The sequence below is a fragment of the Triticum aestivum genome, chromosome 5B (genome assembly GCF_018294505.1).
Source record: "Triticum aestivum cultivar Chinese Spring chromosome 5B, IWGSC CS RefSeq v2.1, whole genome shotgun sequence".
NCBI lineage: Eukaryota > Viridiplantae > Streptophyta > Magnoliopsida > Poales > Poaceae > Triticum > Triticum aestivum.
This window is the reverse complement of record NC_057807.1, coordinates 197,014,607-197,041,905: the sequence shown is the minus strand read 5'-3', so window position 1 is coordinate 197,041,905 and position 27,299 is coordinate 197,014,607.

The window sequence follows — 27,299 nt, the reverse complement described above, 5'->3', positions numbered from 1 at the left end:
GAGCTCGTTGTGCGCCAAAGAGGTGGCTCTTGGTGACGTATGATGACATGTCGTCGTCTTGCTCGATGAAGAGTGGGTTTGTAGATGTACTTGGCCTATCCATCATTTCAAGCAAAATGTGAGTGGTAGAAGGAAAAGAACGAATACCAATGTACCTTTGACCGATGTTGAAAGTGAATCAAGTTCACCCAAATGCGGACAATGAAATAGCACTTTTGGTACCAATTCTTGTCGGTTCTCACACCTACACAAGTAAAAGCTTTATAGTGGGGCTTGGTTAGGATGGTGGCACAAAATTTGATGCAATTGAAAGAGAGACTCAATAATGTTGGAAAAGATTCACAAATTTGCAAATGCAACAAGTAGACCAAGCAAGTATGGGTACACGGAAACACACACGCAAATAGATAAGTGGGATTGTGCAATCCAAAAGTGAGCCAAAATGTGGAGACCACGAAAATGCTCTTGTTGCACAATACTAGAGAGACGCTAGCACGATTGCACAATAGGCGGATACGCAAACTTGTGCACAACCTACTAGGCAAAAATGCAACTATCTCTATCCCAAGTATGCTATATGTATGGTATTTCGGTGCAATGATCCAAGATGATCCAATATGACAATCTTAATGTTGTATGATGCTATGGTTCTTGCTCATAAGCTCTTTGCTTATCTTTCCTCTTTGCTTAAAAGCTTGGTGGCTCTTTCTCTTTTGAGCTCTTTTCTCATGCAATACTTCACGAACCAAGATAGCAATTGTGTATCCTATGACAACTTTGTGACACACCAATGGATCCCAAGATATGCACCACTATGGTATGGTATGTGTGCTATGGAGTATGATCCCTAATGTGCACAAGTCACGTTGCCGGCAATACTCAATGGCTAGTCTCGATGGGTAAGCTACGCAAAATGAGGCAATGTGGGTTATCAATGCAATTGCAAGTTAGGACAAAGATGTCGTCGAAGTTACCGTCCTTGGCAATGTTGAGTAGTCGATGGAGTTGAGCGGTGGTGATGATGACGTCGAACCGTACCTATATAGCCGAAACACAATAGGACACGGGAACCACAACTCAAATTTCAAAGACCAAAACGTATCAAAATCGACATAGGAGGTAGCGGTGAGCGGTGGTGGTGGTTGTGGAAAGTGTTGTGGGTATGCGGAAGAAGTCGTGGGCACGGTGGAAAAATTTGGCGAGGGTATGGTGGAATGGGCGTGGGGGTGGAGTTGCTGTCTCCCAGGGGCCGGATGTCCGGGCCAGGAGCCGGATGTCCGGGGCGCCGGATGTCCGGGGACACGGGCCGGATGTCCGGGCTCTGGCTCGGGGACGAACACGAAGAACTCCGCGGTGGAAAATTGCAACTCCGGGAATCGGAATTGGTGGATGGAAAAGGGTGGGGAGGGTGGGGAAAGCTAGATCCACACGCAGCAACACAAATCCATGGACCAAATCCAACAAAATTTCATCACACCAACAAATCACAAAAAAAATTGGGGCTATTTTTGGTGGGGATTTTCGGATTAGGACGAAAACGACAAAATCAAGCTAGAAAACACGGGGTAGGGGCTCCAAAAACGTGATCAACGTGGCTCATGATACCAAGATGATGTAGGGCGGAACCCTAATTCGTCGATCTTTCACGTTTGGAGGGATCCCACGGGAGAAACACGAGAAACGCGCGGAAATCACAAAGGGGAACACGAGGGAAACGAGAGAAAATCACTCAACCGAACAAGAATCGATTACACGAGTGCTAGATCATCACACACATAAGGTAACACATGGTCCACAATCAACAAAGGGAAAGGATACAACGGAACCGTTCTTCTCCGAGAGGAGGCCTTGAAGTTCTTCCCTCAAGAGGGGTCTTGAATCCGCTTGGGGATCTTCTCCGGAGAGGTCCTGATCTCCGAGGAGAAGTATCCAAGTGGATGAGCAAAGGCTCTCACACAAAATGAGCTAATCCAATGCTAAGTCTCAAAAGAGGAAGGGGATGGAGTATATATAGTCTACGGGGGCGAAAGAGTACATGGGCTTCGGCCCTTCACTGTGCACACGCAGGGGAAGCCGGATGTCCGGGCGTCGGGCCGGATGTCCGGGGCTTCGCGAGGCGCCGGATGTCCGGGCCAAAACGCCGGATGTCCGGGCTGGGCGGTTTTGCTTCTGGACAGAGGCGCCGGATTTCCGGGCTGGAGGCCGGATGTCCGGGGCTTCGTGGGAGGCCGGATGTCCGGGGCCTGGGGCCCGGATGTCCGGGCTGGCTGTGCACCCTTCTGTGCTCTCTGGATCGAGGCGCCGGATTTCCGGGCTGGAGGCCGGATGTCCGGGGGAGGCCGGATGTCCGGGCCTGGGGCCGGATGTCCGGGGCCTGGGAGGTGAACTTGTTCCTCTCGGCTGGTTCTCTTCATCCGTGGAGTGTGCAGCTTGTCCATCTTCACATGCATCCTTGGGAGGTCCTTCTTGACACCTAATCATGCATAGTGTATCTGACTTAGGTAGTAGCCATGTCTCGAGAGCGTCATATGAGATATCATTTAGGAGAGAAGTCACCTCGGTTTCGAGAGCTCTTGCACGTGCTCGAGTCATGGGTCCTTGTGGGGTTGGATGTGTTGATGTAGAGTCCATGGGGATGATGGTGGGATGCTCCGCATCATTATGTTTGAAGGCAGCGAGGGCCTCTGCATCCGGACAGTCGACGATTTGATTTTTCTTTGTTAAGAACCGTGTCCAGAATTGCCTGGCCGATTCGTCTGGCTGCTGGATTATGTGGCTTAGGTCATCTGCATCCGGTGGTCGCACATACGTGCCCTGGAAGTTGTCGAGGAATGCGGCTTCCAGGTCTTCCCAGTACCCAATTGATTCTGCGGGCAGGCTGTTAAGCCAATGCCGAACTGGTCCTTTAAGCTTGAGCGGGAGATATTTGATGGCGTGAAGATCGTCGCCGCGGGCCATATGTATATGAAGGAGATAATCCTCAATCCAAACCGCGGGGTCTATTGTGCCATCGTAGGATTCGATGTTAACGGGTTTAAACCCTTCAGGGATTTGATGATCCATTACTTTGTCAGTGAAGCATAGTGGGTGTGCGGCGCCTCTGTATTGAGCAATATCACGACGTAGCTCAAGAGAGCGTTGTCTACTGTGTTCGGCCCGGCCGGAGTAGTTGTATCCGGCGTGACGGTATTCGTCGTGGGTCTTGGGGCGCCCATGTGATCCATAGATAGATCTGGATTGTCTTGCCTTGTCCTCCAATATGTCCCGCAAGTCCAGCGCGTTCCCCCGTGGCTTCGCGCTTTTTGAGCGGTGCCGGGGTACGGTTTTGGTGGAGGGCTTACATGCCTCTCTGTCGCGGCCACGAGGTGGTCGGTCTGCCGTATTGTGCGCTGGTGATGCCGGTTTGTATGCTTCTTCCTCTAGTCGGGGGAGCAACTTGCGTTTTGGGTAGCTTTTAGAGGGGCGTTCGAGTTCATACTCTTCGGCCGCGAGGACCTCAGTCCATCTGTCGGCCAGCAGGTCTTGATCAGCTTGAAGCTGTTGCTGCTTTTTCTTTAGACTATTTGTTGTGGCCATTAGCCTGCGTCTGGAACGCTCTTGTTCGACGGGATCCTCAGGCACGACAAATTCGTCGTCGTCGAGGCTTGCCTCGTCTCCGGAGGGAGGTATGTAATTATCATCCTCGACCTCTTCGTTTGCTGCCCTCTCGTGAGGGCTTGCTTCTGCCTCCTCCTGCGCTGAATCTTGCTGGAGGGGGTTATCTTCGGCACTTTCTGGGGTGTTATTATCTCCTATGCCGGAATCTCCATTCTTGCTGTGGCGGGGTTTAGAGCGGCGCCGCTGACGTCGACGCTTGGGCTGTTTCTTTAAGGAATCGGCCTCCGCTGCTTCTTCGCCGTCCCCGTCTTTTGGGGTGTCCACCATGTATATGTCGTATGACGAGGTGGTCTTCCAGTGTCCTGTAGGCGCTGGTTCTTGATTGTCTCCGGCATCATCGTCCATACCGTCGATGTCTTCGGAGTCGTAGTTTAGCACGTCGGTCAGATCGTCGACAGTGGCTACGAAGTGGGTGGTGGGTGGGTTATGAATTTCTTCGTCGTCCGCGTCCCAACCATCCTGGCCGTAGTCCGGCCAGGGCTCTTCGGATAGCGAGAGGTGCTTCAGCGAATTTAAGATGTCGCCAAAGGGTGAGTGCTGAAAGATGTCTGCAGCGGTGAACTCCATGATCGGCGCCCAATCAGATTCGATTGGCAGGGGCGCAGGAGGTTTGGAGTCCGACAGGGAGTCCGGCACCTCGGAGTCATGAGCTTTATGCGGGACAAGGTCAGTGTTCGGCTCCATCGCCGTGAAAGTTGCAGCTCCCAAGGTGGTGTCTAGCCACCCATCCTTGATTTGCGCGATTGGCTCCGGACTATTGGTCGGAGCGGATTCGTGTGCGGCCTCCAAGGTACTGCCCGACGGCAGAGTTAGGTCGTGCCCATCGTGACAGTGCAGCACGCTCGGCTGTGGCTCGGATCCATCGAAGATCAAGTCCCCGCGGATATCGGCCGTGAAGTTTAGGCTTCCAAACCTGACGTGACGGCCAGGGGCGTAGCTTTCGATCTGCTCCAGATGGCCAAACGAATTAGCCCGTAGTGCGAAGCCGCCGAATACGAAGATCTGTCCGGGGAGAAAAGTCTCACCCAGGACTGCGTCGTTGTTGATTGAAGAGGCCATCAAGCCTATCGGTGACAACACAGAGGAACTCTCAATGAAAGCACCAATGTTGGTGTCAAAACAGGCGGATCTCGGGTAGGGGGTCCCGAACTGTGCGTCTAGGCGGATGGTAACAGGAGACAAGGGACACGATGTTTTACCTAGGTTCGGGCCCTCTTGATGGAGGTAAAACCCTACGTCCTGCTTGATTGATATTGATATTGTGGATGTTTACAAGAGTGGATCTACCATGAGATCAAGGAGGCTAAACCCTAGAAGCTAGCCTATGGTATGATTGTTGTTGTCCTATGGACTAAAGCCATCCGGTTTATATAGACACTGGAGAGGTCTAGGTTTACATAGAGTCGGTTACAATGGTACGAGATCTACATATCCGTATCGCCAAGCTTTCCTTCCACGCCAAGGAAAGTCCCATTCGGACACGGGACGAAGTCTTCAATCTTGTATCTTCATAGTCTTGGAGTCCGGTCGATGATGATAGTCCGGCCGATGATAGTTCGGCCGATGATGGTAGTCCGGCTGTCCGGACACCCCCTAATCCAGGACTCCCTCAATCGTTTTACATCCTACGTGCTTGAACCCGCGAATGTTCAAAAGAGAACACGGTTGCGGATGCAAACTTCCCTGGAGCTCACAACTTTAGCCATGCCCCTCACCTTAGGTCGGCGAGGAGAGGGAGAGGAAGAACCCTCAGCCGTTAGCTCTGCCTCTGCGGGCGCAACCAAGGTGGTTGTGGAATCCCCTAATTCCGCTGGTACCGGTGCAACTCTGGCCGCCACAACCTCAGCAAGGGCCGCTTGCGCCAATTCCTTCGCTTGGAGCAGTGAGATAAATTTGCTAGAGGTGCCGCCACCCTTAGGTACAGTACCACAGTCACCCAACAACCCCAGCGGATGATCATCTGAGAAAGCATTAAGAACAGAGAGGTGGGGAAGGAATTATCACCTCTAGGTTCTTATCAGCCGTCAGAAGCTCCGTGCATTACAGAGCATTGAGGCTAGCCTTCGCTCCCTTTGGCCTTGCACTAGACCTGCTTGGTCTGACCGAGACTGCCTTGGATCGCTTGGCCTTGGGAACCAACACTGACTGCCCCGCTGCCAGCGCCCGCACCTCGGGGGAATCACCAGCTGTACCACCACTTGCAGTGCCAGGCGAGGCCAGAGCCACGAGCACCGTGTGGTAGCTCCTGCGTTACCCCTGAGGGATTGCCTCCCAATCGTTGCCCCATATTGGGTGTCGAGAACTGCCTCATTGTCTTCTTCCATTGATGACCAGAGCTGTCCTTGCATGATTGCCCTGTCGCTAGGGTGGACCAGCCCAGCTCAGCGCGGTCGGTCGGCAGCGCCTACAATGTCTGGCTAACAGTGGGGGCCGGAGTTAAAGGGAGCTGGGCATCCCAGATTTCATACTGCACCTCCCCCCTGTGCTTCTTGCCTCTGCTCCTATGTCCAGCACCACCATCCCCAGCTCTAGATTTTCCATGGCGGTGATAACCCACAAGTATATGGGATCGCAACAATTTTCGAGGGTAGAGTATTCAACCCAAATTTATAGTTTCGACACAAGGGGAGCCAAAGAATATTTGCAAGTATTAGCAGCTGAGTTGTCAATTCGACCACACATGGAGATTAATTATCTGCAGCAAAGTGATCAGTAGCAAAGTAATATGATAATTTTGATAGTAGTAGCAACAGCAATAGTAACGGTAACAGTGATAGTAGTGATTTTGTAGCAGTAACGATATCAGTAGCAGCAATAGTAACTTAGCAAGAACAATATAAGGTAAATTTGTAGGCATTGGATCGGTAATTTGTTGGATGATATTCATCATGAGACAGTCATAACCTAAGGCGGTATGGCTCTAGCTCTAGTTCATAAATATAATGTAGGCATGTATTACGTAAATAGTCATATGTGCTTATGGAAGGAACTTGCATGCCATCTTTTGTCCTACCCTCCCGTGGCAGCGGGGTCCTATTGGAAACTAGGGATATTAAGGCCCCCTTTTAATAGAGAACTAGAACAAAGCATTAACACACGGTGAATACATGAACTCCTCAAACTACGGTCATCACCGGGAGTGGTCCCGACTATTGTCACACGGGGGTTGCCGGATCATAACACGTAGTAGGTGACTATAGCTTGCAAGATCAGATCTAGAACATGGATACAATGGTGATAACATAAACGGTTCAGATATGAAATCATGGCACCCGGGCCCAAAGTGAAAAGCATTAAGCATGGCAAAGTCATAGCAACATCAATCTCAGAACATAATGGATACTAGGGATCACACCCTAATAACTAACTCGATAACATGATGAATCACATCCAACTCCTCACCGACCAGCGAGCCTACGAAGGAATTACTCACTCCCGGTGGGGATCATCATGGAATTAGCGATGGAGAAGGGTTGGTGATGACGAAGATCGAAGATCCCCCTCCCCGGAGCCCCAAACTGACTCTAGATCTGGCCTCCCGAAGAAGAAAAGAAGACAGTGGCGGCTCCATCTCATGGAACACGATAATTCTTTCTCCCTGATTTTTTCAGGAAATATGTGATTTTATAGCGTCGGTTTCAGGGTCTGCAGGGCCACTAGGTGGGGACAAACCACCTGGGCGCGCCTGGAGGGGGTGGCGTGCCCTGGTGGGTTGTGCCCCCCAGGTGCCCCCTCCGGTGGTTCTTGGCTCTAGAAATTCTCTTTATTGTATAAAAATTCCTCGCAAAGTTTTGTTCCATTCCGGGAACTTTTATTTCTGCACAAAAACAACACCATGGTAGTTCTGCTGAAAACAACGTTAGTCCGGGTTAGTTTCATTCAAATCATGCAAATTAGAGTCTGAAACAGAAGGAAAAGCATTAGGAAAAATAGATACTACGGAGATGTATTAGGGGGGCAACCGACATGTTTGGTAGCAGACATGAGCCTATGTTAGAGTCGTACTGGTCAAAAGAGGACTCGACAGCCTGCATACCCTTGCTCTTGTAGACCCCAGAGAACGGATGTCCAGAGTCCACCACCATGTTCGTGGTCCCATCTTTGGAAGTCCCGCCTTTCACCGTGGATCCCAGCCTGTCCCAAGTATCGGTGTCGATGGAGTCATCGTCCATGGTATCCTCCTTGTCCTTATCATTTCCAGCCTTTGCCATTGTGATCATCCGGGGGCGGGAGGGCACCAATGTTGCCATCCTCAAGCTCAGGCTCGAGTCTAATGTTCTAGCCCTCGCCACTGAACCATATATGAACCGAGCCCCTGAACTTCACTGGTTTCTCGCATGTGAAGTGCATACGCATGGGCCCCGGACAATGCAGCGAAGACGCATCAATGGCCAGAGGCCGCCCAATCATGGTAGTGTCCGCCATGAGCCGATCTTGATGTGGTGCTTTGACGAAACACCAAAAAGCCACACCCACACCTCCGGCATCAGCAAACAAGGGGGACTGGGCTTGCGCAGCTTCGCGTATATCTGTAGTGATGTCATTGAGAGACATTAACAACTTTCCACTATGAGTGGCCATCTTCATCATATTTGTACTCGGGAACACCACCAAGAACTCCATGGCCGAGAGCATGCCACTTTCTAGTCTCACTCCCCTTCAAAGAAAATGTGAGCTCTTCCTCCGACATGTCTTGAAACAACACCCAAGGACGCGCTGAGATGTGCTACTTCTTGAGCTTGCGTTGTTTTTTCCCTTGAAGAGGAAAGGGTGATGCAGCAAAGTAGGGATAATTATTTCCCTTAGTTGAGAACCAAGGTATCAATCCAGTAGGAGGAATACACAAGTCACCAATTATCGGGGATATACCCCGCGGTATGACCCGGCTAGGACTTGGTAAACCGGCGGATGATAAACCGACGGACAGTTAAGACAAAGAGTTAAGACAGATGGCTAAGACAGACGGTAAACCGGCATGTGGTAAACCGGTAGGAGTTAAGTCAGGTGGTAAACCGACTGGTGGTAAACTGGCAGGAGTCAAGTCAGATGATAACCCGACAGGTGTTAAGCCAGTTCATAAACCGGCAGGAAGTCTTAAACTGGGAGACCATCTTAAACCGGCAGACCATCTTAAACCGGCAAACAGTGATAACTGGGTTGCCAAGGGTTATGAAGCCCGAGACGTCATGAAGCCCATAAAGAGAAGTCGGAAGAGTTAAAGTCCGAGTTGGACTCCACATGTAACCCGCCCCTTCAACTTATATAAGGAGGGGCAGGGCTCCCCAAAGAGGGAAAAAAGAAGAAACAATCTCTAGGGCTAGACACAACTAGGAGAGCCGATTTACGGCGACTCCCACATGATGATAATGAGACCTAGCCTCAAACAGCATGTAGGGCTATTACCGGATGATGTTTCCCAGGGCCCGAAGCTGTCTAAATCTCTGTCTTGTGTTGCGTCTCTTGATTCCGCTCAACCCCTCTCAAGCTACCACATAGATGCGTTGGCCTCACGACTAAGTCCTCACACTAGGACATTTAATGTGTTAATTCCACGACAGTTGGCGCCCACCGTGGGGCCTGCGCACAGTGGTGTTGAGTTCTTGAAGGGATCTCTCCTAGGGATCGAGGAGCTCGCAATTTTCGGGATGAAGAAGATCGATTTGAAAGGATCTACATCAGTTTCGAGTTCATCGGTCTAGATTCAAAGTTTGGAAAATTTAAGGATAATTAAGGTTACGATTTGATGGTTGCTGCAAGTCGCCAGCATCATCGACGTGTCAAGTTTCCATTGTTGGCTCGCCAAAACCTGTACGATCAGAGTCACCGTCACCGTTCAACCGTCAACAGCAAAGGAAAAAGTCAAGGAAAGAAAACAAAGCGCTAAGGAGGATTCGATGTATCGCCGCAGGGTCTCATTGCTAGCCACCCAATCCAGTTGACTTTGGTCAAAGTAACAACAACGGGGAGAAGGATTTGGAGTTTGAAACCTCCACGGTCTCTGCCTCTGCTGCAGCTGCGGCTGCACCTCGACCCGCCTGGATCGCCTTTGCCATTGACCCGCCGGCTCCTGTACTCCAATGCTGGTTCGTCTGTAGCGGCTGGCTTTTTTAAATCGCCGTATCTACCGTAGCCGACCAGCTTCGCTGTGGACTTCCGGAGATCAAAGAGCTAGTGCTACCGTTGATTTACATCATCACATCAAGACAAACATTAGCTAATACTTAATTGATGCCCAAGGCAAATACAAGTGAAACTACAGGGCGCAGGTGTCACCCAAAATAAGAAAGACAGGCTGGCCTAGGTCCCAAGTGGAGTCATGTCTCTTCTGCGCAATCAGCTGAAACTAGAACAACAACAAGGAATCAAAGGAGTTTGACTCGGCATGGTTTATTGGTCTCTAGTTCGGATCAGTGCGCTTCCGTCCGCTGCTTGCGAATCACCAACTCCAAACCTCTGACGCCCCTCGGCAGCTGCAGTACCAGCGTCAAGCCGCCGCTACCCTACGACCCCTGAACCTTGCCAAGTCGCCAGGCCGCCCAGCTGCCTCTGTCGTAGATCGTTGCGGCTGCGGCCCTGCGCCTTTGAGCAACGTCGGCCATTTTCACCGCTGTCTATCCGGGGCCGCCTCCCCGTTGACCCGCCGACATCCACACCGCCTCTACTTCTGCTACCCTTCGAGCTGCTCACGCCAAACCGCCCTGGGCTCGCGCATGAGCCGCTGGACTCCATCTTCGTGCCAAGCCACCCCGGCCTTGCGTTCTTCTGCCAACTGCACCGTGAGCCGCCCACCACCGGCGGGCCTCACTGCCACCTCTGCGGCATGGCCTGCAGTACTATCAAGTCGCTGCTGCCGCCATGCTGATGCTACTGCACCACTGCTCTGTGATGCGCCGCTCCCTGAGCTGCCCCGTGGAGCCCCCCGCACCGTGAGCCGACACGGCTTCACGCCGGTTCAGCTCCAGTTTCCTCAAGTCACCGCGGGCCTCGGCCATAGCCGTGCCTGGCTGACTCCGCCTTCGCGCGCATGGCCCGTGCCGCCCCCGTGTGACCGGCTCCTGAGCCCGGTGAGCCAGTTCTGCCCACCTCACTGACAGTAAGCCGGTGCCGGGTCGCACTGGACGCGCCCATCATGCCGCCCTCACCATGACCCCTGCTGAGTCACCGGCCACCCCTGTTGCCGACCCGCCTCCGCCTTAAACCGCCCCCAGGCAGGCTTTCAGTCGCCGAGTCTGCTACACACGAATCACCGGCCATGTGGCCATCCGCAACAATCTGTTTTGCCAACTCGCCGGGGTTGTCGCGACCGCCTTTCTTTACCCCGCGCCTCTGCCGTTGCCAAATTACGTTGCAGCCATTTCCTCTTCGAGTCGCCATGGCCTTGCGCAGCCTCAACCGTTCCTCTGGGCGGTTTGCCTCAGCTACTGCCGCCTGGGTCCAATGCCCCATCGGCCAAGCTTGTTTTTCCCGCGCTCGCTGGTTTGTGGATCTGCCTGACACTCGCCGGGTTATCTCCGCGCCAAATCACCGTCACTTTGCTAGGACCGGCGAGTCATCTGCCGCCATGAGTAGTCTGCAAATCGCCCCGTGCCCTCGCCTACAAGCCGCCAGCGTGCTCGCCGGTTCGTAACCGGGGCCGCCCGTGTGCTCCTCCCATAACCTGAATGTCGGCTTGTACCGCGCCCGGCCGCTGATAAACCATCTCCCGCTGGAACTCACCTCCTCCATCTTGGCCTTCAGTCGCTGGCTTGTTGTCTCTCCGAGTTGCTGTCGGGCCTCGTCATTCAGCCGTGCTACAACCCTGGTTTCCGAGTTAAACCGCCCTCGCCTTACCCTCACGGACGGATCACCTCAAATCGCCGCTGCTATGTTTTGCCTAGGTTTTCTGCTTTGGAGTGACTGACTGTCTTCTGCAAAAGAACAGCCTCAAGTCGACATTTTCGATGGATTCACTGCAGATCCGCCGTGACCAAGTCAAAAATTAAAACAGTGGTGGAGATTGCGGAGAGCAAGTCTCCGAGCAAGGGAAGATATTTTGGTTGTTTCTGCTGGGTCACCCCGCTTTCATTGTTGGTCTGCGACAGACCGGCCAAGGGCCGCCTGCGGCGTGCCAGGCCTCGCCCCTAAACCGCCATCAACGCCATGGCCTTGACTAGTGCCGTCCTGCGTGGTTCCACCCCGCTGGGTCAATACACCAAACGCCATGGCAGCCACCCAGTAGGCCCTGCAGACACCGAGCCGCCGCTGATGAGCCAGGATCCTTGGTCATCTCCGCGATGAGCCGCGCCTGGATTTGATTCTAAATCCGCCGAGCGCGGACCTCCACAAACTTCCGCAGTCCTGCCAAACCGCCAGCCCTGCCATGCACGAGTTCACCTCTGCCTCATCACCGTCGGCAATCCGCCATCAACTGCGCTTGTTACCCCTCGGCCTCGTAAGGAGTCATCGAGTTGTCGCCCAGAGCCCTCCTGCGCTACAAATCACCGTGCCGCGGGCCGCTGCGCTACTCTTCCGCGCACCCACTTTGAAAGCAAAAGCCCACCTTAGAGCCGCCCCGATCCGGCCTTGCCGAGTCACCAGCCTCCGCCGACGCGCCGTCCGCTGTGGTCGCCCTCACCGGCGCGGCCTTGAGTCGCCGCCTTCGCTGAGTCGCTGCCTCATCTTCAATCTGCATGGCTACGGTCTTGACCGGGCCCCGCTTCACGGTGCTTCCAAGTCACCCCCGCCCGGGTCGTGTCGCCCCTGCCTCTCTTGTTCAGGAGGAAAATGCCCGGTTTGACAATCAGATTGTGGCTAAAAAAGGGATTGTCTCCCCACGTGAAAGACCTCAATCATGCTGGGTGCCAAAAGCACTATGATGCATTATCCAGCACCAGCGTCTCTATTCATATGATAAAAATATCAGGTGCTATCTGCCTTATCTACTTTCTAGTATATATTTTCTTTTATTCTTTGAAAGCAATTACTCTCGCACTGCCATGTCTTTTATGCAGAAAAATTCTTCAATATAGGAGAGACCATTTAGCTACGGGTATAAAGATCCTGTGTGCATCATCTAGTGGTTCAATTTACAATGATATATGGAGGCCGTACTGGTATACGTCTGCACCGCGGTTCTTAATAGATGGGCATTCAACTATCAATAGGCAACACACCACTAGTCATGCAGTGGTCCAGTCTACATCGATTCACTCGGACAACACCTATATCATAGCCCAATGGAGATGAACAAACCGCTGCACTGTGGTCCGAATTATTCCAACAACTCTGAAGCAAGGCATGACAATTTAGCCTCAGCCTGCACAGGATGATTCAATGGACAGGGCACACAAATCGTTGCCACTAGGGTTTATCTTCAACGACCAACTGGGATGAACCACCGACTGAATTATCAACGCAAATCATATGGGGTCATTTATAACCCGCCGTAGTCACCTCAACCTTCTGTGGTTTACATTGCGTTATCAACACCAATGATATATACCTTCTGCTATGGTCAAGTACGGAGAATCTCAAGACAACTCCTTGAGTCATCTTAAGACTCGGGGGCTACGGTGATATGACACAGCTAGTCTGGCCAGTTTCAGAAAATTCAAGTACCCCAGGACGTTGAAGGGAAAGATAACCCGGACTTGGAGCCTACTGCCTTATTGGCAAAAATTTAAAAGTCATCAGAAGAATTTTCTGGCTGAAAATGAAGATTCCGGTTTAAAATCCGGTTCACGGGAAAGATGTCGCCCATAAAGCTTCGAAGCTCTCAATATCCGGTTTAACATCCGGTTCAAGAAGAAATATCTCTAGCAAAGTTCTAGTTCTCAGAAAAGTCAAAAGGGGCCAAAGAGAGTTTGTTGCACATCAGAACTCAAACATAGGCACCCGACGAGCATAGCTCGGAAATATAGCACATGGGGGCTTCTGCTAACAAAGCGGAGTCCTGTCCATTAAATCTGGCTATAGCGCCACAACATAGCTTGGGAGCTTCACACCCAAGGGGCCAAAGAGAGTATTGTTGCTAAAAGCACAACTCAAACATAGGCACCCATTGAGCACAGCTCACAAAGTTACCTGGAGGCTCTTTGTGTAAAGTAACAAAGAGTTTGAAAGGACCCTTGTAATTGGGTATCGACCCACCTCTTGGAAGCCTGGTATATTCACCTAAAACCCTAGGCTAACCTGCCTTCATCAAGTAAGCCACTCCTAACCATGTAATCCTAGCATGACTCGCCGAACGTTTGACAAGTTACTCTTATACAGACCCTGAACTTGTCAAAGTTAAAATGATGATTGGTTAGTTGGAGGCCCATCTTAAAAGGCTTTGTCAAATGGTTTAACTCAGCGGCCTTGCAGCCCACGAAAAGCCTCGAATTTGGGCCTAGCAGCCCTTGAAAAGCCTCAACTACAAGTTTTATTTGATTTTGTTTTTGCAAAGTTTCATCTCTTTTGATAAAGTTCTAAGTTAGATCGGTTTCTATTGACCCGGCATGACTATCAGTCATCAAATTAACCCGGTGTTCATTAACCCGGCTCGACTTTCAACTACGAGTTGTCAGTGCATAATCACTTGTAATCCGGTGTTTATTGACCTGGCCTGGCTTTGGACTATAAGTCGCCAGTATATGTTTGGATTGCGCCATTGGAATTATGCGCTTATAAATCATTGGATTATATTATTCAAATCTTTAATAGCCAACACGGCTGGATTTTTATTGTGGTTATCAATAACCATTATAATGATTGAGGTTTTCAAAGTTGCTTTAGCGCAATGGCTATTATTTAACAATGGATATGATTTATTCTGCAATGGAAGGAATAGTCCCGAGTCGCTGTAGGCTTACGACCCGACACTTGGGGTCTACATTATTCAAATTGAGATTACATCAAATGTGCAAGTCTCATCTCGCTGCAAGCATGCACCATGACACTTGGGGGCTAATGCAAACTCATTGTTTGCTTATCTTATTGAAGACCCGACTCATCACATCGTAATGAGCCGGCCCTTGGGGGCTACCAATTGCTCCTGTCAACAATTCAAGGTACAAAGCTTTTAATCCATTATATTGAAGGGTCCATTGCTCAGTTGGTAAAGCACAAGGATCTTAACCTTGTGGATGTGGATTCAAGCCCCATGATGGGGGTTACATCATATGATGTTATTTTCATTGAAGTATATATCAAGTTCCAGCTCAATATTATCTTACTGAGTCGGCCCTTGGGGGATACACGTTGTTGTTCAAGTCTACGAGATCATATTTTCAATGTCCCTGCTCATTATTTGCATAATGACCCGGCCCTTGGGGGCTACACTAGGTGAAGTTTTTATGAGCATCAGGAAATTACAAGTCCCAGGTTGCTGCAAGCATGACAACCCGGCACTTGGGGGCTACATATGTGGAATACTCAGTTCTGACTAAGGATTGAGATGAACAAATCGGATTTCTTCAAGGTTGTGACATTCATATTGAAGCAAGTCTTAAGTTGTTACTACATTACCTTCTTAAGACTTGGGGGCTACAAGTTATAGGCATATAAGAGGTATATTTTCAAGCTGGATGTTAACCTGGTGTTATCAATATTTATAAACCGCAAATCTTGGCAATGATAAACTGGCAAGTTCTACATCCTTAAACCGGTTGAAGATCAGAGGAGGATTTCAAGGACCAATATTTTTGTAAAGACATTGGGAACTAAGTCAAATGAAATATTCTTCATAATGTTTTCCTGTGACAAACCAATATTTTTGTAAAGACATTGGGAACTAATTGATTATGAAGCTGGCATATTGGCCCGGATTTTCTAGAAGGAAATGACAAGGATTTAAAGATGCTTAGGATCAGTTTAACCTGGATAAATCCAAATTAAACTGGGGTCTAATGTCGGGATATACCCCGCAGTATGACCCAGCCGGAGTCATAACCCGGCTGGGACTTGGTAAACCGGCGGATGATAAACCGACGGACAGTTAAGATAGAGAGTTAAGAAAGATGGCTAAGACAGACGGTAAACCGGCAGGTGGTAAACTGGCAGGAGTTAAGTCAGGTGGTAAACTGGCAGGAGTAAAGTCAGATGATAACCCGGCAGGTGTTAAGCCAGTTCATAAACCGACAGGAAGTCTTAAACCGGCAGACCATCTTAAACTGGCAGACCATCTTAAATCGGCAAACAGTGATAACTGGGTTGCCAAGGGTTATGACGCCCGAGACGTCATGAAGCCCATAAAGAGAAGTCAGAATGGTTAAAGTCCGAGTTGGACTCCACATGTAACCCACCCCTTCAACTTATATAAGGAGGGGCAGGGCTCCCCAAAGAGGGAAAAAAAGAAGAAACAATCTCTAGGGCTAGACACAACTAGGAGAGGCGGTTTACGGCGACTCCCACGTGATGATAATGAGACCTAGCCTCAAACAGCATGTAGGGCTATTACCGGATGATGTTTCTCGGGGCCCGAAGCTGTCTAAATCTTTGTCTTGTGTTGCGTCTCTCAATTCCGCTCAACCCCTCTCAAGCTACAACATAGATGCGTTGGCCTCACGACTAAGTCCTCACACTAGGACATATGACGTGTTAATTCCACGACACCAATGGTTGCTGTAAGTGCATCTAGTGCCACCCCTAGTTGGTTTTGGAGTATTGACGACAAACGTGGTTGAGGGACTAATGTGTTTGTGAGAATTGCAGGATAACACAGGTAGTAGTCCCTCATTGATTCGGTTTTCCTACTAGAGATGACCCCTAAAAATGTGTTAAGATATTGAAGACAATGGTGGTTCATGAAGACATTCACGATGAAGATTATGACATGTGAAGATATTCACTTGAAGACTATGGAGTGCAAAGACATAGCTGTTTTGTAGTTTACTTTCTTCTTTATTGATTCATAGGAACCACCGTACTGTTAAGTGGGGTCCAAGTGAACAAAGTCAGAGTGACTGATGTGATGCTCAACCAAATCCTATGTCTTCGAGCGGAAGATCTGTGTGGTTAGGAAGAATTAACTTCTCTTGCAGGGAAAGGTCTCCAGCTGAAAATCAAATACTTCTGACATCAATGTTGGGGACCTAAAACATCTCGTGGGACATAAGATAAAGTGCCCGAATGGTCTTATTATGTATTTTGTCCTAGGGTTCCTTGACAATCAGCCTATCATGCCCAACCAGAATCTCAACTTTCATAATATGCTTGTTCGCTACATGTTTCTGCTTCACAATACTCTTGGTGAAGCCTATCCTGCTAACTGCACTATAGGGTACGACTCCGAAAGCCACTGAATGGATCATGGATGGCGGTTGCACCAACCACATGACTGGTGATCGAAGTCTTCTCATGGATTCAACCCTACGTCCATCTACTAAAAGTCACATCACATTCGCTGACCCTGGTAAAAGTAAGGTATTGGGTCTTGGTAGAGTTGCTATCTCAAAGGATCAGCACATGGATAAAGTGATGCTTGTTGAATCCCTTGGATACAACTTAATGTCTATGTCAATGCTCTGTGATGTGAATATGATTGTGATATTTGGAAAATATTGTTGTCTTGTACTAATAGAATCTGACAAATCTTTAGTCTTCAAAGGCTATCGAAGAGGTGATTTGTATATGGTAGATTTCTTAGCAGGACCACAGGTTGTCGTATGTCTTCTAGCAGAAGCTTCAGAGTGCTGGCTATGGCATCGTCGACTAGGACATGCGGACATGAGGAACTTGCACACTCTCGCGAAGAAGAAGCACATCCTTGGCATCGAGGGCGTCAAGTTCAAGAAGGATCATCTATGTGGTGTGATGTCTACTACACACCCCTCTTCTTGTAGACGTTGTTGGGCCTCCAAGTGCAGAGGTTTGTAGGACAGTAGAAAATTTGCCTCAAGTGGATGGCCTAAGGTTTATCAATCCATCAGAGCCGTAGGATGAAGATGGTCTCTCTCAAACAACCCTGCAACCAAATAACAAAGAGTTTCTTGTGTCCCCAACACACCCAATACAATGGTAAATTGTATAGGTGCATTAGTTCAGCGTAGAGATGGTGATACAAGTGTAATATGGATAGTACATATGGGTTTTTGTAATCTGAAATTATAAAAACAACAAGGTAGCAAGTAACAAAAGTGACCGAAAATGGTATCGCAATGCTTCTAAACAAGGCCTAAGGTTCATACTTTCAGAAGTGCAATTTCTCTCAACAATGATAACATAATTAGATCATATAACAATCCATCAACATGCAACAAAGAGTCACTCCCAAGTCACTAATAGTGGAGAATAAACGAAGAGATTATTGTAGGGTCTGAAACCACCTCAAAGTTATTCTTTCCGATCAATCCATTGAGCTATTCCTATAAGTGTCACAAACAACCCTAGAGTTAGTAGTAAAATAACACCTTAAGACACACATCAACCAAAACCCTAATGTCACCTAGATACTCCAATGTCACGTCAAGTATCCGTGGGTTTGATTATACAGTATGCATCACACAATCTCAGATTCATCTATTCAAACCAACACAATGAACTTCAAAGAGTGCCCCAACGTTTCTACCGGAGAGTCAAGATGAAAACATGTGCCAACCCCTATGCATAAGTTGACAAGGTCACAGAAGCCGCAAGTTGATCACCAAAACAGACATCAAGTGGATCACGTGAATATTGCATTGTCACCACAAATAAGCACATGCAAGACATACATCAAGTGTTCCCAAATCCTTAAAGACTCAATCCAATAAGATAACTTCAAAGGGAAAACTCAATTCATTACAAGAAGGTAGAGGGGGATAAACATCATAAGATCCAACTATAATAGCGAAGCTCGCGATACATCAAGATCGTGCCAAATCAAGAACACGAGAGAGAGTGAGATATCAAACACATAGCTACTGGTACATACGCTTAGCCCCGAGGGTGAACTACTTCCTCCTCGTCATGGAGAGCGCCGGGATGATGAAGATGGCACCGGTGATGATTCTCCCCTCCAGCAGGGTGCCGGAACAGGGTCCGATTGGTTTTTGGTGGCCATAGAGGCTTGCGGCACCGGAACTCCAAATCTAGATGGTGTTGGCGTCGGGAACAAGTCAGGGGGTCCCCGAGGAAGCCACGAGGTAGGGGGCACGCCCAGGGGGTAGGGAGCGCCCTCCACCCTTGTGGTGGCCTCGAGACTCTTATGGTCCATCTTCGATGCTCCGTGGGCTTCTTCTGGTCCAAAAACAATCTCCATAAATTTTCAGGTCAATTGGACTCCATTTGATATTCCTTTTCTGCGATACTCAAAAACAAGTAAAAAATAGAAACTGGCACTGGGCTCTAGGTTAATAGGTTAGTCCCAAAAATCATATAAAATAGCATATAAATGCATATAAAAACATCCAAGATGGATAATATAATAGCATGGAACAATAAAAAATTATAGATACGTTGGAGACATATCATGGTGCTTATGAAGCTGGGAAGATGACTAGAGCCAAGCATCCCTCGAAGACAATCATGACTACCTCACGTCCCTTTGAGTTGCTTCGCATGGACCTATTTGGCCCTACTCACTACTCTACCCTTACTACCACTACACATCTCTATCGCTTTGGTATTGTTGATGATTATTCGAGATATACCTGGGTACACATAATTCTCTATAAGACTGAGGTGCAGGATGTCTTCAGACGCTTCGCAAATCGAGCCATGACGAATTAGGTCGTCAAGATCAAGCACATCTATAGTGACAATGGCACTAAGTTCAAGAACGCTGGCATCGACATTTATCTTGATACCTTGGGCATCACGCACGAGTTCTCTGCTCCATACACACCCCAGCAGAATAGCATCATGGAGCGCAAGAACAAAACGCTCGTTGAGATGGCACACATGATGCTCGATGAATACAAGACTCTGAAAATTCTGGCCCGCAACCATTGATACTACATGCTACATCATCAACGGAGTTTATCTTCACAAGTTCTTCAAGAACACATCTTATGAACTTCTGACTGGTAAGAAGCCAAACATCAGTTACTTCAAAGTCTCCGGTGCTAGGTGTTGGATCAAGGATCCACATCACACTTCTAAATTTGCACCAAAAGAACATGAAGGTTTTATGCTTGGTTATGGAAAGGATACGCACACCTACAGAGTCTTCAATCTCTTTCACTATAAAGAGGTTGAAACTATAGATGTGCGGTTCTATGAGACTAATGGCTCGCAAAGAGAGCACCTGCCAAATGTGCTAGATGAAGCTACACCAGCTGAAGCTATCAGGCTAATGGGTACTGGAGAAATCATACCCACCGAGGAACCGGCTAAGGATGAGATCATCATTTCTGCACCTAATCAACACGAATACAATGCTCATTCTGAAGCCAATCCTGAAGATGAAGACAATAGTCAGTCTGATCAAAATCCTCGTCTAGTTCATCCTCGGGTTGCAAATGAAGTCCAAATTGAGAAGATTATTGATAGCAATGCACCTGGTCCTCTCACTCGATCAAGAGCTATGCAACTGGCAAAGTTCTGCGGTCACTTTGCCTTTGTCTCTATATCTGAACCCAAGAAAGTTGAAGAAGCTTTCATGGAACCTGAATGGATTCAAGCTATGCAAGAAGAGCTTCAGCAGTTTGAGTTGAATAATGTCTGGGAGCTTGTCAAACATCCTGATCCTCGCAAGCACAATATCATTGGCACGAAATGGATCTAACACAACAAGCAAGATGAACTTGGACAAGTTGTAAGAAACAAAGCTTGCCTCGTTGCTCAAGGTTGCACACAAGTGGAAGGAATTGACTTTGATGAAACCTTTGCTCCTGTGGCTAGGCTTGAAGCCATTCGCATAAATCTAGCCTATTCTTAACCACCACAACATTCTTCTGTACCAAATGGATGTGAAGAGTGCCTTTCTCAATGGCAAAATCAAAGAATAAGTGTATGTCGCTCAACCACCTAGCTTTGAAGATCCAAATCATCCTAATATGGTGTACAAGCTCAACAAGGCACTGTATGGCCTCAAACAAGCACATCGCGCTTGGTATGACACACTCAAAGAATTCCTGAAGAGCAAGGGCTTCAAACCTGGTTCTCTAGATCCCACTCTCTTCACGAAGACATATGATGGTGAACTATTTGTGTGTCAAATATATGTGGATGACATTATCTTTGGCTGCACTGGTAAGAGATACAGTGATGAGTTTGGATACATGATGCAAGAAAAATACTAGATGTCCATGATGGGAGAGCTGCAAAACACCTAGAGCCAAGGAGTGTTAGGCATCACTGAAGTCTTTCTGTCTGTGTGATCTGAAGACTTGTTACACTTGAGGACTGTGAATCCTCCAGCCGGTTAGGCATCACGTTCTGAGCATCCAAGATTCATTGTGGATCGCCGATGAATGAAGTCTATGAAGGTTTGGAAGTCTACCTTGAAGACTTACCTGAGTGATAGGGCGAGGACTAAGTGTTCTTAGCTCTAGGGGAATAAGGTGAAGACACTGTCTTCCGAGTTCAATCTTAGCCTCACTAACTAGACGTATAGTTGTCACAGCAACTGGAACTGGTCTACCAAATCCTTGTCTTCACGAAGCAACTGGTTCTATACCCTACTCTCCTTATTTGTCAGTTTGTCTTCGTGAAGTCATTGCTTGCCTGCTTGATTCATTTGACTTCACTTTGTGAAGAATTATATCTGTTTGGCTTCATACTGTCTTCCGTTCTGATCCTGTCTACCTACCTACTGTTAGTCTTAATGCTTCCACTGTATTGCCTTCTTGACTAATGCTAGCCTAGTGTAGTTTACATTCCGCTGCAGTTTATATAGGTTTAGTTTACTTGTTTGTCTTCAAAGCCATCATGTTTTGAAGACTTCCATAAAAATCGCCTATTCACCCCCCTCTAGTCGATAACTAGCACTTTCAGTTGCACCTTGTCGGTGCAACAAACATCCACGTTTGTTGACCCAACTCATACACAGGCGTGCTGACGATGATGCATTCAGCACCAATGTACAACATAAGAGTGAGCCGGAGAAACCGCTCTTCATGAGATCAAGGAGCGTATCGAGAAGACCAAGCCAAGTATACAAGGAAAAGATTCCAAGAGAAGTGTCCTTTGTTGGCCAGGCGAAGCCGGCAAGGTAGATGCAACAAACAAGGGTGAAAACAAACCGCACCAGCCGTGTCTCCGGGGCGACCGGAGACCGAAGAGCGCACCCCTCCAAGAAGGCCCGACAAGCCCTGCCCCGGGCATGCACATGCCAGATTACCACCACTCCACTACATCATGACGCTAGTCACTTATCGATGCGATGTCAAGCCCCAGGCAGCTAAGTGGCTCTCACTAAGCACGTGGCGGCTTGTTGGAAGGCAGATCACACCCGTTTGACACCCGTCTAAGAGCGTGTCAAGATGATAAGCAAAAGATGGCTAAGCAGCGACATAAGCTTGTCGGGAATGCACCCTCGCACGCCACCTAAGGTAGCATTTATGGCATTTTGTCCTAAGTGCCAGAGTTAGGTATGATAGCACCGTTGGCTATCTAATCACAAGATAATGTCTATTTTGCCACTGTGGTTACCCCTTTGGCTCTAAAAGGAGGTCCAAGGCAACCTAGAGAAGGATTCGAACCCTCACACACTTGTACTCACGTAGCAGCTCCTTCGAGGCCACCTTGCTGGGCTTGAGCGCTGCGTGTCATCGTGCTCCTTAATCAAATCACCAAAGTAGGAGTAGTGTTTTATGCTTCTCAGCAGCCAGAACCTGGGTAAAAAGTACCGGAGTCCCATTGTCGTGCTGCCTCATGGCCTCTGCTCTTTATGCAAAGTGATCTCCCCCTGCTGAACCACAAAGGGGCCCATGGCCCCATAGTTGATCATGTCCACGCAGAACATCTTTGGTGTGCCAGGTAGGGGGAAATCGCTTGTGCAAACCCGAGGTTGTGAATAACGCATCAATCTTCACCATCATCTTCTCCATCCATGGCTCCCAAGAAGAAACCCGGCTCGACCGTGCACCCCTCCACTTCGAAGGCCCCCTCGCACGTGGCCGCTGACACCATAGGCGCCACGACGAGGGTGAGGTGGGTGCCATGGGCGACATGACCGGCGCATGTGGCACCGTCTTTGTGTCCCCTATGGCCGAAACTAGAGCAGGAAACACTGGGGATGGGCAGCATCAGCAGCACTCTAATGAACTTGGCTCGGAAGCCGCGGGTGGAGGGAACACCCAGTCTCTACCTCCCCGCCGCACAAACAGACGCAGTCGCAACAGCGACACCCGCCCTGACGCAAGCCACAATCCTCCAGCCGCACTCACCACGGGCGCGGCTACAAGGCGCACACCTTGCCCAGAGCAAGACGGGCAGGGCGGAGCGCCAAACGGGGTCGTCGACCCCCAAGCAAGGCCTACTCATCGCCAGACTACCTTGGCGATTGGCTCACGGCGGCAAGAACACCGCGATGCTCCTCCTGGTTCTACTAGGGGTCGAGCGACGTGGCGGTCTGCCTCGTTAGCCATGCCAAGCACAACCATGGAAGCAATGGCGCGGGCCCAACTCCTGTTAAATTTTACACCGGCGGCTGACAAGATGGATGAATGGAGGGCCACCATCAAGAGCTTGATTGGCTTTGTTGAAGCTGCTAAATCACAGCATGCGGAGCCGCCACGATGCCCGCGAACGACAACGGCGGCCCAATATGTTGTTCGTGTCGAGGGGGCTGCACCCCCAGTGCAATCCCCTCCATGACAACAGGCCCAGTGGCAACCTCGGTGAGCTCAATGGGTTGATGAGACCTACGAGACATTGATGGCTTTGCCTGGCCCGCAAACCCAACGAGATCAGTGGCGGTTTATGGAAGACCAGCAGAAGGAAGATGCGCGTTCTCGGCGTTCTCGGAACTAGGGTACCTAGACCTGCCTGCCCGCGGCCCATGATGTGGCTTCATCGATGGCCTAGTACGGCCCAACTTCGACTATGGCACGACAAAACACTCAGAGGGGCCAGGCCTCGCAAGGCGGGTGACATCAAGCCCTTCCGAGGGAGCGGCCTCCCTAGGCGGCCTCCTTAGCAGAGCGGAGATTTCTATGCAAGACCCAACCTCATGACGCTGGAATGACATCAGCCATGATGACCGAAGCCAGGCACGCGCCAGCGGGCGCAGAGCAGCAGGTTTCCTCTTTGCGCAAAGAAGGCAAGCGTAGGTGTGGAGTCCCAAGGAACCAGTCAAAGGTTGCCATTTGCGTGCAACAGGACCAAGACCACCAGAACGGCAGGATGGATGTCATCACCGAGCCCACCACGACGTCATGCTCAGAGGCTCTGCAGACAAAGACCACCTTTCGTCAGGATTAGATGTACTTCTTGTCCCTTCCAAATTTGGCGGTTGTGGGATCCCTTCCTACCTGAGTTTTGTACGAAGAGGACCAAGGCCACTATAAATATAGCCTAGCCACCACCGTAGAGAGGGCTCAACTCATTAGGTGATCAGCTCATCGAACCACCAAGAGCTCATCACAAGAACATGCCTCTGGAGGCTGTTCTTCCACTTGTACTAGTCCATCCTCAGCCCTCGTGAGGCTAATCCACCACAAAGCAGGAGTAGGGTATTACACCGCAGGGTGGCCCGAACCTGGGTAAACTGCTGTTTCTTTCTCGGTCGTGTTCATCGAGCTAGGTCATGAGAGCAGCGGATCGATAAGCTTGAGAGGTTGAGTTCTTCGCACACGCCCCTGAGTTCAAACATTTCTTGGGTCTGTGGAGCCTGGAATACGACATTTGGCGGGCCAGGTAGGGGCATGTCGAATCCTCTCTTCTGCCAGTTGTTTCACCACCCACTCCATTGTTCTCATGGCCGATGCTCGTCGAGTTTGTGCCGAGCGCCGGATAGCCCTTGCCACGCGCGTCGTCCAGACGGTGCCTGCGGGCAACGGTACTCCTCACTGCTCTCTATCGCCCGTGCCCAACATTGCCATTGGCCCCGCAGCCCACGAGCAGTAGGATTCGTCGCTGCTACTCTTCGTGCGAGGCGACGGCCGCACCGCCGCTCCGTCACTGACCCTGACCGCTGCTTCGTCCTCCCACGTCTGTTGCAGGCCGGCGACCATGCAGTCGGCACTGCTCATGGAGCGCGAGGTTCTGTGCTACCATCCGGCTGACGACTTCTACAAGGATTAGCTGGACCGCATCACCGAGCTCGTTAGTGCTGCTGGAGAGGCTCTTGTGTTGTCTCGTTCGCTGCCTCCCGTGCAACCCTGGGCGGGCGACATAGCCCACGACACGCCTCCTCCTCCTCTCCGGCAAGATGTCATCCCCGATCCAAGGCACAAGACCCCCTAGCACGACTAGCCGCGCAGGGCGCCCGCGCGCGATGAAGAAAGCTGTCGGGTCATGTAGTGGCCTCAGGGAGAGGCGCATGCGCTCCCAGCTCCTCCTGCACCTCCGCGCCAAGACCGCGTGCAGCCTGAGGTGGTTGGACGCGGGCATCAAGACCTGGCTCCCCATCCGAGGCGAGCCCCCGTGGCCACGGCAGGATGCCAAGCATTCAGTCCAGAGCTTCGCCGCGTGGTCTGGCTCGGCAAGTTCAAGCCGGATCTGCCTCCACGCTATGATGGCATCCCCGACCCGGCCGAGTTCCTTCAGCTCTACGAGTTGATCATTGAGGCAGCAAGTGGTGATGAGAAGGTCACGGCGAACTGGTTCCCCATGGCTCTCAAGGATGGCGCATGCTCGTGGCTCCTGAACCTCCTGGTGGGGTTGATCTCCTCCTGGGACGAGCTACGCAAGCACTTCATCGCCAACTTCCAAGGCACCCGCAACCGTGCTCCTGCAGCTGGCGACTTGCGATGCATCAAGCAACAACCAGAAGAGACCTTGCATAAGTACATCAAGTGCTTCACCAATGTTCGCCTAAAGATCCCCAAGCTGTTGGACGAGGCCATCATCTCAGTGTTCACTGATGGCGTCCGGGATGTCGAGATGAAGGAGGAGCTCGCCATACATGAGGACATGTGCTCGGCTCTAGAGATGTTCAACATGGCGACTCGGTGAGTGTGGGCAGAAGAAGCTCGCCTCTCGCTCCTCGAGCTCCCCGAAGCCGATCTTGATGACAAGAAAGCCAAGGCGAAGGACGTGAATTGCAAGGGCCCGGTTGTGCTTGCAGCTGAGCCTGGCATGAAGCGCGACTGTGGTCACCCTCAGTCCTCCAAGGGCAACCACCCATTCTGCATCTTCCACAACGTGTACAACCACAACACCAACGACTACCAAGAGCTCAGGGCTATCCGCGACAGGCGCCTCGGTCGACGCCCTGAGTGCAACGACCGTGTCTACGGCCACGGAGGAGGCCGCGGCGGAGGCCGCTGGGACGATCGTGGCCCCTGTCAGGGTTGGCGTGATCAGCCTTGGAAGACCGCTGGCAGGACCAGCCTCACGACGGTCCGTGGCGGGATTAGCCTCACGAGGACCATCCTTAGGGCAATGCTGGCCTCCCTCCGCTACCGCCGCCACCAAGAAGGAATGACGACCACTGCCAGGACGATGGGGCAGGGGGCTTCCAAGAGCCTCGTGCTATCGCCTACATCCTGGGGGGTGCTCAGGCCCCAGCCTCCCATCGCATCTTCAAGCAGTTCGCTCGCGAGGTGAATGCGGCCCTCCCGAAGCTCGAGGCGCCACGTCCGCTCAGGTGGTCCAAGTACGCCATCACCTTCGATTCTTCGGATCAGCTCCAGTGCACTGCCACCTCAGGGGCGCTCCCCATGCTCTGCTCACCTACCATCAGCTGCATTCTCGTCAGCAAGGCACTCGTCGATGGCAGCGCTGGGCTCAATGTCCTCTCCGTCGAGACATTTGACAGGCTTTAGGTGCCATATGACCAGCTCTAGCACACCAAGCCATTCTCAGGGGTGACCGACGGCTCCATGCACCCAATCGGGAAGATTCACCTCCCCGTCACCTTTGGCAAGCACGACAACTACCGCACCGAGCTCATTGACTTTGACGTCGCTCACATTCGCCTACCATACAATGCCATCCTTGGGTACCCAGCTCTCGCCAAGTTCATGGCAGCAACGCACCACGGCTGCAACATCCTCAAGATGCCAGGAAGCGGCAGCATCATCACGGTCGCCTGCGATGAGAAAGATGTTGTGTGCTCCCTCGAGTGCGCCTACCAGGCTGCAGCGGTTGAGGAATCGGATAGCGAAGGTGCCATCCTCCCCCCCCCCCCCCCCGAGGTTGCCCAAGAAGAAGAAGCAGCTCCACCTCAAGGGCACTCAGGAGGCTGGCATGCTAGATGGTCGTGACTCGGGCCCCTCACCCTCTGTTGGGGCGCCTTTCCCCCTCGCATAGGAAGGCACACCCAGCGCCCCCCTTAGGTTGGGCTCGGGGCTCTTCTCTAGAAGGCCTCCGACCTGGCCAACTTCACGAGGGAGGCATTCAAGCACCATGTGGAGGCGTGCTTCAACATGCGCTTCCAGGAGCAAGGCGCAGGGCGCGAGGCACCAAGCGTGCAGGAGTTCATCCCTAGGGCAATCGAGGATCTTCAGGAGGCGCAAGCCATGCGAGGCAAGCGACGGCCTGCGCCACTCAATGCAGCTGCTCCTCAGGACGCGAGCAGCGAGCTGCGCTTCTGCGTTAACATCTCGGGCCTCAACATAGCTGCTTCTTATGAGATCTTTTGGCCGTCCAGC